General features: G+C 38.1%; 1 long non-coding RNA gene across 13 annotated transcripts in view; it reads left to right on the forward strand.

The window, feature by feature from the left end:
• Nucleotides 1–13,247, forward strand: part of LOC112661066 (uncharacterized) — a 122,238-nt gene extending 108,991 nt beyond the window's left edge. For all 13 annotated transcript variants that reach the window (XR_007405136.1, XR_007405140.1, XR_007405142.1 and 10 more), the window contains 3 exons: nt 9,307–9,407; nt 9,796–9,907; nt 12,545–13,247. This is a non-coding gene — a long non-coding RNA (uncharacterized LOC112661066). The remainder of the gene's footprint in view (nt 1–9,306; nt 9,408–9,795; nt 9,908–12,544) is intronic.
• The last annotated feature ends 2,312 nt before the right edge of the window (nt 13,248–15,559 follow it).

Genomic DNA, 15,559 nt, shown 5'->3' on the forward strand with positions numbered 1-15,559 from the left:
CTGACAGTGATACCTTGTATGAGCTCTTTGACCTTCACTTCTGATTGATTTGTGTGACTGAGTCTGCACATTACATTTAGTTTCATCTCTCCTGTGATTCTTATCGTCATGACTGCAGTGCATCTGAAAATTGTCTCTGAAGTCCACTAAAATTAGGCATAGAAGACACATACATGCACACACACAACCAACTCAAAGAATTGCACAGAAATTGAGGAGAATATGGTTTCATGTCTAGAAACCCAGTTTATTGATGGGAAAAATGCATTTACGAATAAAATGATCTTATCAGAAGCTATCTTTGAGGTGTCCCTTCCCAATTATTCTTATACGACACCTATGGAAAATGATAATGTCATTGTCTACTCAAATCCGTGGAAGTGGCGGCTCCTGAGACATCTACACCACAGCACATCTGTAGCCCATTCCCTGCTCTCAGGTTTAGAGGCTCTGTTTCAGGGATTATTGCCAGGACTGGCTTCATTTAAGGTTTTTGTAAGTGTTTGGGAAGATGAAGTGCCTAGTAAAATCTTCAAGTTCACAGATGACACTAAGCTTCTCTGGGTAATTAAATGTCAGGCTGATAAGGATAAACTGCAGAAAAATCTTTCCTGCTTATGTGAGAGGTCAGGACATGAAGATGAACATCACCAGAGATGTGTGAATGTTGTAGAATAAGAAAAATAATATAAATCCCACTATATGGATGATGACCTTTGAGCATCAGTGATGACACAGTATAGAGATTCTAGTGTTGTTACCTTCTTTCTCTGGAAACTTCCACTTGAAGTCTGCAGTGACAAAAACAGTTACTATAATCCTATGAATTGTTAGGCTATTGCAGAGGACATAGAAACATCAGTAGCAATCCAAACACTTTCACATATGTTCTTCTATTTCATCCTAAAAACAATCCTGTGTGATAACTTTTAATGCATTTTACAAGTAAGGAAATGGGGGCTCAGTGGCATCAAGGCTTGTATAGTTAGTTCTGGATGCTGTTTCTAAAGAAAATGAAAGTGACAAATGTTCAGAAGTGGACATTTCAAACAAGGATTGAGAATCTGAAAAACTGGGGAGGAAAAGGGATTTCTATAGGAAAATACATTTTAAAAAGAAGGAATCTTTCATCTGGAAAAATTACTTGAATACTGAATGTAATATGGCTTTTGAGTGAAGTTCTAGAATTCCAGATTTAATTTAAAAATTGTATGATGCTTAAAATAGTGTGTCAGTTTCTAGAGCTGCCATAACAAAGCACATAAACTGGGTAGCTTAAAAAGCCAAAATTTATTGTCTCACAGTTCTGGAGGTTAGAAGTCCAAGATCAAAGTGTCAGCAGGATTGGTTCCTTCAAGGGTTGTGAGAAAGAATATCTTCTGGTCCTCCTCTTCCTATATCTCTTCGTATTTTATTCCTTCTATGGCTATCTCTGTGTCCAAATTTTCTTTTTTTCTTTTAATTTTTTTTTATGAGGACACCAGTTATACTGGATTTGGGCCCACCCTAATATCTCATCTTTTTTTTATGTCTACAATGAACCCATTTCCAAATAAGGTCCTATTTTGAGTTATTGGGAGTTAGGCTTCAATGTACAGATTTTGGAGGGACACAATTCCATCCATAATAAATGACAGCATTATGCAATGAATGATACACCTATGAAAGTTATTACTCTGAATAGGAACAAGATCTAAAGACTTTATATGTCACTGAAAAACAAAACATCCAGAGAGAGAGAGCGTGCGCACGTTAAGCCAATAAGATGATTGATGTGGGTGGGGGCAGAAGAACAGGTATGTGATGGAATCTTAGTATTTTAACACTGGAGAGTTACAGAAAACCACAGGGATCAATCACTGTTTTTACACAGTTGAGCAATATTTACAAGGAAGGTTCTACTCTTTTTATCTAACAACAACATAACCAATTGACTTCATCTAATTCAGCATTACTATTGGTATTTATTTGTTCCAGTTTTTTTAATCCCCTAAAATATTAATTCCCAAATATTTAAAAATGTGGTTTACCACCCAACCCAAATAATCTCAATTCTTTGAATGTATAATGGAAACGGCAGGCTTAGTTTTCTCTGTCAGATAAAAATCAAAACAAAAACATTTTAGACACATTTATAGTGGGTACTTTATAATACAGTTTCTAAGATGAAACTCAACCACACTTGCCCATAAAATTAAAGAAGCACTTCAATTAAAGTTTATTTTATTTGGGGTGCATTCAACCTCATGTCTCCATGTCACCTGTTATGTATGTCACAGTGGGCTAGGAGATATCTTAAAGTATGTAATGTAGCAAGAGAATTACAATTATTCTTTACCATATAGAAGTAAGACATGAAATGAGAAAGAAAGGTAAAAATAAATTTTCATTTATTTGTTACTGCATCCATCCTCTCAAGGCAATATCATTAGTTAAAAATGACTTTCCATTTAGTGTTTATAATAATGATTCCTCATGCCTGGATCTGCATTATGATTGTTTTATTAAGGATATTGTCTCTTAATATCTGGATTTCAAAATGTCTCTGATTATTTTCAGTTTATATTGATCCTCGAGTACAGGACTGAATAGATTCAGTCGTATTCTCAGCTTAAGTGTCTTGTCTGGTTCCTGACGTGCCTAGTGGCTGGGGGTTGATTGACAGCTTTGGCAATGCCTAGGTAAACAGCAGGCAAACCTCATAGCACTCAGGAATTGGAGATATTTAAATGCAGTTCTTGTATCCAGTTTTTAAATAGAAATATCCTGCTTACTAAGGACTGAGCTAGATTGACTTTTTCTGTGGAACAGGGAGAACATTGAAATTGTGGACAACAGTTTGGAATGCTTTCTGGAAAGGGAGTGATGACTAGACCAGGCACTGAATGGAATCTGTATTTGGCCTAGAATATCTCGGATCCGAGTGTGTGAGATAGAGAGGGTTGCAGTGGACAAGGATCAGTGGTGACAGACATTAAGGGTCAAGGTGCAAGGGGCTCTGCCGCCAAGATAAGAAGATCAGAGGTATCCCTTTGGACATTTAAAGGAAGAAACTCTTTGAGTCAATTTAAAAGAGATCATGAAACATTTTTCTTTTTAGTATGAGTGAATTTTAGCTCTTAAAATTGGAGTATAGAAAGAAGAAAGCAATATTTTTTACTGGTAAAATATAGTGTGACCAATATACACACTATCCAAACACAACTAGGTAACTTTTTTTAATCTAGTTAACATTTTGATCAGTTTCTTCCCAGGCTGCATGTATGTTCATATGTATTTGTGATTATGTGTCTCCAGTACTGCAATCAAACCACTCAAATTTATTTTATTATATTTTAATTCCAGTGTAGTTAACATACAGTGTTATTCATTTAAATTTTTGAAATCTTGGGGCCTCTGGGTGGCTCAGTGGTTGAGCGTCTGCCTTTGGCTCAGGTCGTGATCGAGTCTTGCATTGGGCTCCCTGCGGGGAGCCTGCTTCTCCCTCTGCCTATGTCACTACCTCTCTCTCTTGTCTTTCATTAATAAATAAATAGGATCTTTTTGAAAAAGAAGAGAAAAATAAATTTTTGAATTCTTGATTCTTCATGAAATACCAAATATCTTTTTATGTTAACATTATATATAAAGCCACCCATAACTTTTAGAGGTAGATACATCTTAGATTTTGTTTTGACTCTTCTTTGTCTTTCTGTAACCTACCCAGTCTTTTTCAATTCTATCAGAATGGCTAATACATAAATACTTTACAAATTACAAATCTGCACTTATGTTTCAGATTTTACATATTCAAATATTAACCATTTAGATGCCTATTAGTGTATTAACATATTGATAATCAATGAGTTAATTCATTCGTGAAGATCTTAGTATGTGTTGGGTGGTGTTCTGAGTACCAAGAGTTGAATTAAAAAAAAAAAGATGGTGAGGGGGGATCCCTGGGTGGCTCAGCAGTTTGGCGCCTGCCTTTGACCCAGGGCATGATCCTGGAGTCTCAGGATCGAGTCCCATGTTGGGTTCCCTGCATGGAGCCTGCTTCTCCCTTGCTTGTATCTCTGCCTCTCTCTCTCTGTGTGTCTCTCATGAATAAATGAATAAAATCTAAAAAAAAAAAAAAAAAAAGGTGAGAACTGAAGCAGGAATTAGAAAGGGATGAAAAGTCTACATTTTGAAGGTTCTTAAGTGTAAATGTAAGCTTGAGGCATTTATTTCCAGTCTATATTCTATACCCCTATTAAATAGTCTCATAGCATTCTGCTTTTAACACTCATCAGAGTCGTAGTTAATGAGCTATTGAAGTGATTATTTTATTTAGCGTCTGCATTAGTTTTCTTTTGCAGCTGTGACAAATTACTACACGCTTAGTGGCTTTTAAAACAACTTTGGATTATTATTTTATGGTTCTGTAGGTCAGAAATCTGGCGTGAGTCTCACTGAGCTAAGATCAAGGTGTTGGCAGGGTACATTTCTCCTGTAAATTCTAGGGGAGAACATGTTTTCTTGCCTTTTCCATTTCTAGAACTGCCTGTTTTCTTAGCTCGTGCCTTCTTTCCTCAGTCTTCAAAACCACACTCTGGTTGTCAAGTACTCCTGCCATCTCTCTGGTTGTCTTTTCCACATTTTAAGGTCCCTTTACCCTGGGCCCACCCAGATGATCCAGGATAATCTTATTTTAAGGTCAGCTGATTAGCAAAGTTAAGTCGATCTTCTCCCCTATTGTCCTTCATCATGTAACTAACATATTTACAGATTTGAGGGAGCAGAATGTGGACACTGTTGAGGGCCATTATTCTGCTCACCAAAGTGTTTTTTTTTTTCCCCAACATATAAATTTCATGTAGCAAACTCTGTATCCGCTCTCCTTTTTTAATTACAGAGGCTTTGTTATACCCTGTGTGGCAGTTGCTCAGCTAATAACTTTCAATTCCTTGACCTTCACAGTAGTACAGGGGCATAATGTAGCACTGTTCTGGCAAAGGAGTTATACGAGGAAGTCTGTTGAGCAATTCCTGCGGAGATTTTACTATCCTGATAAGGAGTATCACCCTTTTATCCTTGTAGTGCTGCCTTAGAGTCTAAAGAATTATCATCATGTGGCCAAGAATGGTAGGAATGAAAACACCAAAAGCTTCTATATTAAGGAAAAGAAGTAAAAACATGAAAAGAGCTTTGGTCACTGATGACATTGTTTAGCTCACCTATTGTATCAATCCAAGGCTTGCCTCTCTTGGACTTCATGTACTTGAGAAAAAATATTCATTATGTGCTTTCACTATTCTACTAGGCTTTTTAATTACTTACAGCCACATGAAATCTTACTTCATAGCCTCTATGGAAGCAGGCACATTTTTTTTCCTTGTTTACACCTGTATTTCCAAAGCCCAGGGCAGAACATAACATCTGTTAGGAATCCTAATTAATAAATAAATTAACCTTAGTTAAATTTCTCTTGAGATTTTGACTATTGATCTGTACCTAAAGAGTAACTAGACATTAACTAGTTTAAGAAGAAAGAGTGAGTAGACATCTGAAACAAACTATTTGTCAATGTCCTGAAGTGGGGGTGAACTTATATTTAGGGAAATAATAAAAAGTGTTGAGTATAAAATAATGGGAAAGATCTGCGCACAGATCACACAAGACCACCATAGGCCATGTTAAGGATTTCTTTTCTTTTTTTTTTTCCCTAATTCTAAGTATATCGATAAGAGCCTGACAGATTTTAGTGAGATTCTCATATTTGCGTTTTTAAGCATTTTCTTTGTAGTGTAGTTAACATATAGTGCTATGATATTTTTAGGTGTACAGTATAGTGATCCAACAGCTCCATACATTATTCAGTGCTCAAGAAGACAAGTACATTCCTTTTCACCTATTTCACCCATTCTCCCCATGCACCCTTCCTCTGGTAACCCATCCATTTGTTCCCTATAGTTAAGGGTCTGATTTTTGATTTTTCTTTTTTTTCCTTTTGTTCACTTGTTTTGTTTCTTAAATTCCACATACAAGTGAAATCCTATGACATTTGTCTTTCTCTGACTGGCTTATTTCACTTAGCATTATATTTTGTAGATCCATCCATGTTGTTGCAAAGGGCAAGATAACATTTTTTTATGGCTGAATAATATTCTAGTGTGTGTGTGTGTGTGTGTACACACTACATCTTCTGTATCCATTCATCTATCAATGGACACTCGGGCTGCTTCCATAATTTGGCTATTGTAGATAATGCTGCTATAAACATAGGGTTGTGTATATCTTTCCAAATTAATGTTTTTTATATTTTTGGGGTAAATACCCAGTAGTGTGGTTAGTGGATCATAGGGTGGCTCTATTTTTAATTTTTTGAGGAACCTCCATACTGTCTTCCACAGTGGCTGCACTAGTTTGTGTTCCCATCAACAGTGCAAGAGGGTTCCTTCTTTCCCATACCCTTGCCAATTCTTTTTTCTTGTTTTTGATTTTAGCCACTCTGACAGATGTGAGGTGATATCTCAGATTGTAGTTTTGATCTGTATTTACCTGATGAGGAGTGATGTTGAAAATCTTTTCATGTCGTCTTTGGAGAAATGGTTGTTCATGTCTCTGACCATTTTTTAATTGTTTTTTAGTGTTGTGCTGTATAAGTTCTTTGTATATTTTGAATAATAACCCTTTATCAGATACATGATGTGCAAATATTTTTTCCCATTCAGTAAATTGTTTTTTAGTTTTGTTGGTTGTTTCCTTCTCTGTGTAGAAGCTTTTTACTTTGATGTCATCCCAGTAGTTTCTTTGCTTTTGTTTCCCTTGCCTCAGGAGATTTATCCAGAAGGATGTTGCTATGGCCAGTGTCAGAGAAATGACTGCCTGTGTTCCACTCTAGGATTTTTATCGTTTCAGGTCTCAATTTAAGTCTTTAATCCATTTTGAGTTTATTTTTGTGTATAGTATAAGAAAACGATTAAGTTTCATTCTTTTGCTTGTAGATGTCCATTTCCCAGTACCATTTATTGAAGAGATGTTTTTTTTTTTCCAGTGTATATTCTTGCCTCCTGTGTTGATGATCAATTGACCATGTAATTGTGGGTTTACATATGGCTTTTGTATTCTGTTTTATTGTTTTATGTATCTGTTTTTGTGCCAATACCATAGTGTTTGAATTACTACAGCTTTGAAATATAATTTGAAGTCTGGAATTGTGATACCTCTAGTTCTGCTTTTCTTTTTCAAAATTTCTTTGGTTATTAGAATCTTTTATGATTCCATACAAAGTTTAGGATTGTTTATTCTGATTCTGTGAAGAATACTGTTGGTATTTTGATAGGGATTGCATTAAATCTTTAGATTGCTTTGGGTAATATAGACATTTTAACAATATTTGTTCTCTCTTTCTCTCTCTCTTTTTTTTAAATAGTATTTGTTCTTCCAATCCATGAGCATGGAATGTCTATTTCCTTGTGTTGCCTTCATCTCTTTCATCAGTGTTTTATAGTTTTCAGAGTACAGATCTTTCACCTCTTTGGTTAAGTTTTACCTAGGTGTTTTATTATTTTTGGTGCGATTACAAATGAGATTGTTTTCTTAATTTCTCTTTCTGCTGCTTCATTATTAGCATATAGAAATGCAACAGATTTCTACACATTGATTTTGTATCCTGCAACTTTATTTAATTCATTTATCAGTCCTAGTAGTTATTTTGGAGTGTTTATGGTTTTCTGTGTATAGTATCATGTCATCTGCAAAGACTGAAAGTTTTACTTCTTCCTTACCAATTTGGATGGCCTTTTATTTCTTTTTCTTGTCAAATTGCTGAGGTTAGGACTTCCAGTACTATGTTGAATCAAAGTGGTAAGAGTGGACATCCTTGTCTTGTTCCTGATTTTAGGGGAAAAGCTCTCAGTTCTCCCCATTGAGTATGATGTTAGCCATGGGTTTTTCATATAAAACATCTATTATGTTGAGGTATATTCCCTCTAAACCTACATTGGTGAGGGTTTTTATCATGAATGTAATATTGTACTTTGTCAAATGCTTTCTCTGCATCTATTGAATTAATCATATAATTTTTACCCTTTCTTTTATTGATATGATGTATCATGTCAATTGATTTGTGGATATTGGATTACCTTTGAATCTAGGAATAAGTCTCACCTGATTGTGGTAAATGATTTTTTTAATGTATTGTTGGATTTGTTTTGCTAGTATTTGTTGAGGATTTTTTGCATCTATGTTCATCAGATATTGGCTTCTAGTTTTGTTTTGTTTTTGTGGTGTCTTTGTCTGGTTTTGGTATCAGGATAGTACTGGCCTCATAGAATGAATTTGGAAGTCTTCCTCTTCTGCTTTTTTGGAAAAAAATTGAGAATAGATATTAATGTTTCTTTAAATGTTTGGGAGAATTCACATGTGAATCCATCTGGCCTGGACTTTGTTGGGAGTGTTTTGATTACTGATTCAATTCCACTGCTGGCAATCGGTCTGTTAAAATTTTCTATTTCTTCCTGATTCAGTTTTAAGAGGTTACATGTTTCTAGGAATTTAACCATTTCTTCTAGATTGTCCAGTTTGTTGGCATCATATTTGTATTTTTGAAGCTTCTTTGGGCTGCTGTGTGAAGAAAGGCAGGTAAATGCTTTAAGAAAGATCAGGAGAGAGCAGCCTGGGTGGCTCAGTGGTTTATTGCCGCCTTCAGCCCAGGTTGTGATCCTGGACACCCGGGATTGAGTCCCGTTTCGGGCTCCCTGTGTGGAGCCTGCTTTTCCCTTTGCATGTGTCTCTGTCTCTCTCGCGTATGCTCTGTGTCTCTCGTGAATAAATAAATAAAATGAAAAAAGATCAAGAGAATATGGGAACTGTCTAGGTGAGAGATAATGAGGGCCTAATGTGATCTGGTGATCCAGATATGGAGAGAAATGCATGGATTGGAGAGATATTAGGGAGTTAGATTGGTAGGACCTAGCACTTGACTGGATACAAGGATAGGAGAGGGAAGGGTGTAGTTTTACCTGGAACTCTGATAATGTGTGTGGGAGGATTGCAAGTGTTTCTGCAACAGCAACATTCTGGCATTGCTCTGTTGAAGGTCTTAGATTTTTTTTTTTTTTTTTTTTATTGAATGCTTGCCATGGACCACGTTAGTAAGCACAGGACTAGGGCATAAATATATATTAGAATACTTCAGAGCCTAGGATGAATTACAAGTGGGGATGAGTGGCTGAAGATAATACAGAACTTGGTTTAGAGCCAGGGCTGTGAAACACTTTATAATCTACCTTAAGAAATTTGTTTTTTGTTTTTTTTTTTCTTTGACATGTACTTATCGAGTGCACTATCTGGAACTATGGACATGAAGATAAATACCCTGCTTTTAATGAGCCCAGAACCTAGCACAGAGATTTCTCATTTGATACCTGAGTGGGTCACAGGTAAGCTGAACTAAGACACCTCAGCAATCAGGGCAGCCAGGCAAGCTCCTCCACTTACACCTGTGTGACATGTATATGTATGATTTTCTGAGTGTGCTGTATAAAATTTCATGATTCCCTAGTCTTGGAGACAAGTTAGACAGACTAAGGATAGTAAGAATAACAACAATAGTAATGATATAGTACAATGTAATGATACAATAGGAGAATATTAATATTTAAAAAAACCTGCTGAGAGATGGTTTGGGTGACATTTTAAAAGCAAATATTCTCCAGGACCTGGAAAAAGTGGTACCTATCCTTCTGGAAGCTTCGAGCCTAAAAATTCCATTAGACTTCCAACTATAAAATACATCACTGTTTTTTCAATAACTGCCTATTTTTTCAGGTAAAATGACATGAAGCATCTTCCATCATATTTCATCAGCTGATGAATTTTGAGAATGTAGTAGCTACAGAATGGATGGCAATGTAATAATATGTACTCTTCCCGCCCCTGGGTAAGAAATGGATATGGAGAGGTGATGTAGCTTCTTGTTAAGTTGAACTTGAGTGTTTCCTGATGTGATATCATAGTCTTTCATTATTTACTTCCTTCAGCTTCTGAAAGTTTAAGCTATAGCTGAGAAGTTTCCAGTGCTTTTTAGTGAAAGAATCATCCTTCTATAGCTCCTAGAACTGTATGTTGGCCTGTTAAAATCATTATTTCTCTCCACAGATTTGCTGTATATATCAAATAGCATTGTGTTTTAAATGTTTTTGGTACATAAGCACTTTATTACTTCTGGATGATTCTATTGTTTTGCCACTCTTTCTTCCTTGCTCAGGGAAGTATTTGGAAGTTCATATAAAATGACCATTGATTAAATCCACTTTCAACATGACCATCCTATGAAACATTCAATAGATTCCACAAGGTTTTAAGTTGTGATTTTAAATTTAACTCAAATAGATAAGGGAATCCCTTGGAGTGATTGCAACAGTTAAACTTGAAACTGGGCCTAAAGACTCATTTAGTTTGTTGTATTACTAAAAGTGAAAATAAACTTGAAGCTATTTATAACATAATTCATGGCAGGTCATTAATGTATCACATTATGATGGGAATGACATCCAGATATGTTGAGCTGCTTGCAAACCCCTCTTCTGTAGTGTCAGCAGTTGGTAACAATGTCAAAGTTTGTTACTATCTTTTCCAGTGCCACAGATGTATTATTAATCCTCTGAGATTTTAATAATGAGGATTCAGTTTGGGCCTCAAAGCCCAGGTCTGAGCTCTCCCTGCCCTTCTTCAGGGTGCTTAAATCACAAATGGAGCTTTTCTAGACTTTTAGTATTTAGTGCAAAAACCCTTCTTCCATTTCACAAATGTACGATATAGACGATGTAGGCTTTTATACACAATCACTATGATAGAGCTCCTAGCCACATCAGTCCACTGTTATAATCAAGCATTTTGTGATAAGAGTATTTTAAACCATCTTGACAAATGCTTATAATTATAATAGTTATCATATGGAGCACTCAGTATCCTCAAAGGAATTTAAGTATATGATAGAATCTTCCTTTTAAAGAGTTTATCAGCCAGCAGATTTCCATTCTTATGTATGGAAAGTGCATTTTAGATACATAAAACCACAATAAATGAGCTCTTAACTATGTCAACTGTTGTAGTAATCAAGCCCCTTTCTTTCCAGAGTATTTAAACTATCTCATTAAGTATACTTTTCGAGGATATAATGACATTCCTCCACATAATCAAGGAGAATGTCTTGCATTTATACCCTTTCTTATTAGATTCCAGAGTTTTAGAAGTTTGATCACTAGGATAAATAGATCGCCAGTGTTCCTCAACCCCCTTTACCTATTTGTCAATTCTAATGGCTAGAGAAAGATAATTTGCCAAATTGAGAGAGTTACTGTGAGGCTGGAGGGAAGCGCAGGACAAAGTAAGCAAATTTACAACCTGTCGCCCTTAAAGGCTCTGAGGAATAACTCATGAGCTCTTGAAGCCAGTGTCAGTTGCATGGCCCAGAAACATGGGCATTTCTTATATAAATCCTCAAACATTCATCTTGATTTAAAAATATGGGAATCTTTGACCAGAATATTCCACTAAGGCTCAGGCTGTCAAGCACATTCAGAGTAAGACAAGGCATGTGGTGTGCAGACTTGAGTCAGCTCCTGGTCTGTTCATATTTCCGGGTTAAGTATCAGATATGGATCCAGCTTGTCTCTGACCTAAATTTCCGAGGTTGAGAATCCAAGACTGTTTTTCAGATCTTCTGATTCTTTCAGTGATGTTTCCTATAGCAGGCAAAAAATATGAGATGTGATGCAAAAGAATGAGGTATCTGGAATTTGTGGAATCAGACTTATTATTGTATTGTTTTGTTTTGACTTTTTTTTTTAATTTGTTTGTTTGTTTATTATTTATTTATTTATTTATTTGAGAGAGAGAGAGAGAGAGAGAGGCAGAGGGAGAAGCAGGCTCCATGCAGGGAGTCTGATGTGGGACTTGTTCCCTGGTCTCTAGGGTTACGCCATGGGCTGAAGGCGGCGCTAAACCGCTAAGCCATGGGGGCTGCCCTTGTTTTGACTTTTCAAGTCAACATTTTACTTCAGCCTCTGTTATGGATTTTTTTCATACTTACAGATCCATAGTAGGGGATAGGATAAATTACTGATTGAAAAAGTCAAAGTGATGAAGTAATGATTATATATACACACACATTATATGAATATATCTGTATATATTTATATATATTACAGATTATATGTATAAGTATATATATATACATCCCTAAAGCCATTATTGAAGGAATGCTATCCAGTTTTAAATAATAAAAACAAGTTTTAAATTGCTTGCTCATCTGAATTTTTGATAATATGATTATAAATAGTTAAAGATGAGTTTAAGTATTTTTTATAGTTTTCTTTTCATCCTGAGTGTCTCATGCTCAAAATTCAGTGTAAAACCACTAAGCTTATGATGATGTGGTTCTAGTAGAATTTAAGTTCTATGAAGAGAGCTGCCATGGATTGTAAAAATAAATATTGTTAAAATGTGTATCTACCCAGATTAATCCATACATTCAATGCAATTGCTATCAAAATAACATTGACATTTTTCACAGAGTTGGAACAAATAGTCCTAAGATTTATATGGAGCCAGAAAAGACCCTGAATAGCCAGAGGAATGTTGAAAAAGGAAATCAGTGCTGGAGGCATCACAATGCCTGACTTCAAGCTCTGTTACAAAGCCGTGGATCATCAAGACATCCTGGTACTGGCACAAAAACAGACACATAGATCAGTGGAACAGAATAGAGAACCCAGAAATGGACCCTCAACTCTATGGTCAACTAATCTTTGACAAAGCAGGAAAGACTATCCAATGGAAAAAAGACACTCTTCAATAAATAGTACTAGGAAAATTGGACAGCCATATGCAGAAGAATGAAACTATACCATTCTGTTATACTATACTATACTATACTATACTATACTATACTATACACAAAGATAAACTGAAAATGGATGAAAGACCTAAATGTGAGACAGGAATCCATCAGAATCCTAGAGGAGAACACAGGCAGCTACCTTTCCACCTCGGCTGAAGCAACTTCTTGCAAGACATGTCTCTAAAGGCAAAGGAACCAAAAGTAAAAATGACCTACTGGGACTTCATCAAGATAAAAAGCTTCTGCACAGCAAAGGAAACAGTCAACAAAACTAAAAGACGATCTACAGAATGGGAGAAGATATTTGCAAATAACATATCAGATAAAGGGCTAGTATCCAAGATCTATAAAAACTTAATCAAACTCAACATCCAAAAAATAGGGGAGGAGCAAGATGGCGGAAGAGTAGGGTCTCCAAATCACCTGTCTCCACCAAACTACCTAGAAAACCTTCAAATTATCCTGAAAATCTATGAATTCGGCCTGAGATTTAAAGAGAGACCAGCTGGAATGCAACAGTGAGAAGAGTTCGCGCTTCTATCAAGGTAGGAAGACGGGGAAAAAGAAATAAAGGAACAAAGGCCTCCGAGGGGGAGGGGCCCCGCGAGGAGCCGGGCTGAGGCCGGGGCGAGTGTCCCCAGGACAGGAGAGCCCCGTCCCGGAGGAGCAGGAGCTGCACCGACCTTCCCGGGCGGAAAGGGGCTCGCAGGGAGTTGGAGCAGGACCCAGAAGGAAGGGGATGCCCTCGGGCTCCCCGGGACAGTAACAGCAACTGCGCGCCCAGGAGAGTGCGCCGAGCTCCCTAAGGGCTGCAGCGCACGGCGGGACCCGGCGGGACCCGGAGCAGCTGAAGGGGCTCGGGCGGCGGCTCCGCGGAGGGGGCTGCGCGGCCCCGAGAGCAGCTCGGAGGGGCTCGGGCAGAGGAAGAGGCTCCGTGCGGAGGGGGCTGCGCGGTTCCAGGAGCAGCTCGGAGGGGCTCGGGCGGCGGCTCCGCGGAGGGGGCTGCGCGGCCCGGGAGCGCGAATCCAACAGCGCAGGCTCCGGAGCACAGGGCGCCGGGACACAGCCCAGGATCCCGCCTCCCCCGGGACAGGCAGAGGCCGGGAGGGCCCAGGACAGCGAGGACGCTCCTGCCCCAGCTGAGCAGATCAGCGGCCCCGCCCCGGAGCCTCCAGGCCCTGCAGACGGAGTTCCTGCCGGAGCTGAATCCAGGGCTCCAGAGCTGCCCCGCCACTGGGGCTGTTCCTCCTGCGGCCTCACGGGGTAAACAACCCCCACTGAGCCCTGCACCAGGCAGGGGCACAGCAGCTCCCCCAACTGCTAACACCTGAAAATCAGCACAGCAGGCCCCTCCCCCAGAACACCAGCTAGACTGACAACTTCCAGGAGAAGCCAAGGGACTTAAAGTACACAGAATCAGAAGATACTCCCCGGTGGTTCTTTTTTTGTTTGTTTGTTTTTGTTTTTGTTTTTGTTTTGTTTTGCTTTTTGATTTGTTTCCTTCCCCCACCCCCTTTTTTTCTCCTTTCTTTTTCTTTCTCTTTTTTTTTTTTTCGTTTTTTTTTTCTTTTTCTTCCCTTTTTTTTTCTCTTTCTCTTTTCTTTCCTTCTTTCTCTCCTCTCTTTTTCTCTTTTTCCCAATACAACTTGCTTTTGGCCACTCTGCACTGAGCAAAATGACTAGAAGGAAAACCTCACCTCAAAAGAAAGAATCAGAAACAGTCCTCTCTCCCACAGAGTTACAAAATCTGGATTACAATTCAATGTCAGAAAGCCAATTCAGAAGCACTATTATACAGCTACTGGTGGCTCTAGAAAAAAGTATAAAGGACTCAAGAGACTTCATGACTGCAGAATTTAGAGCTAATCAGGCAGAAATTAAAAATCAATTGAATGAGATGCAATCCAAACTAGAAGTCCTAACGACGAGGGTTAACGAGGTGGAAGAACGAGTGAGTGACCTAGAAGACAAGTTGATAGCAAAGAGGGAAACTGAGGAAAAAAGAGACAAACAATTAAAAGACCATGAAGATAGATTAAGGGAAATAAACGACAGCCTGAGGAAGAAAAACCTACGTTTAATTGGGGTTCCCGAGGGCGCCGAAAGGGACAGAGGGCCAGAATATGTATTTGAACAAATTCTAGCTGAAAACTTTCCTAATCTGGGAAGGGAAACAGGCATTCAGATCCAGGAAATAGAGAGATCCCCCCCTAAAATCAATAAAAACCGTTCAACACCTCGACATTTAATTGTGAAGCTTGCAAATTCCAAAGATAAGGAGAAGATCCTTAAAGCAGCAAGAGACAAGAAATCCCTGACTTTTATGGGGAGGAGTATTAGGGTAACAGCAGACCTCTCCACAGAGACCTGGCAGGCCAGAAAGGGCTGGCAGGATATATTCAGGGTCCTAAATGAGAAGAACATGCAACCAAGAATACTTTATCCAGCAAGGCTCTCATTCAAAATGGAAGGAGAGATAAAGAGCTTCCAAGACAGGCAGCAACTAAAAGAATATGTGACCTCCAAACCAGCTCTGCAAGAAATTTTAAGGGGGCCTCTTAAAATTCCCCTTTAAGAAGAAGTTCAGTGGAACAGTCCACAAAAACAAAGACTGAATAGATATCATGATGACACTAAACTCATATCTCTCAATAGTAACTCTGAATGTGAACGGGCTTAATGACCCCA

This window comes from Canis lupus, chromosome 23 (assembly GCF_003254725.2).
Source record: "Canis lupus dingo isolate Sandy chromosome 23, ASM325472v2, whole genome shotgun sequence".
Taxonomy (NCBI): Eukaryota; Metazoa; Chordata; class Mammalia; order Carnivora; family Canidae; genus Canis; species Canis lupus.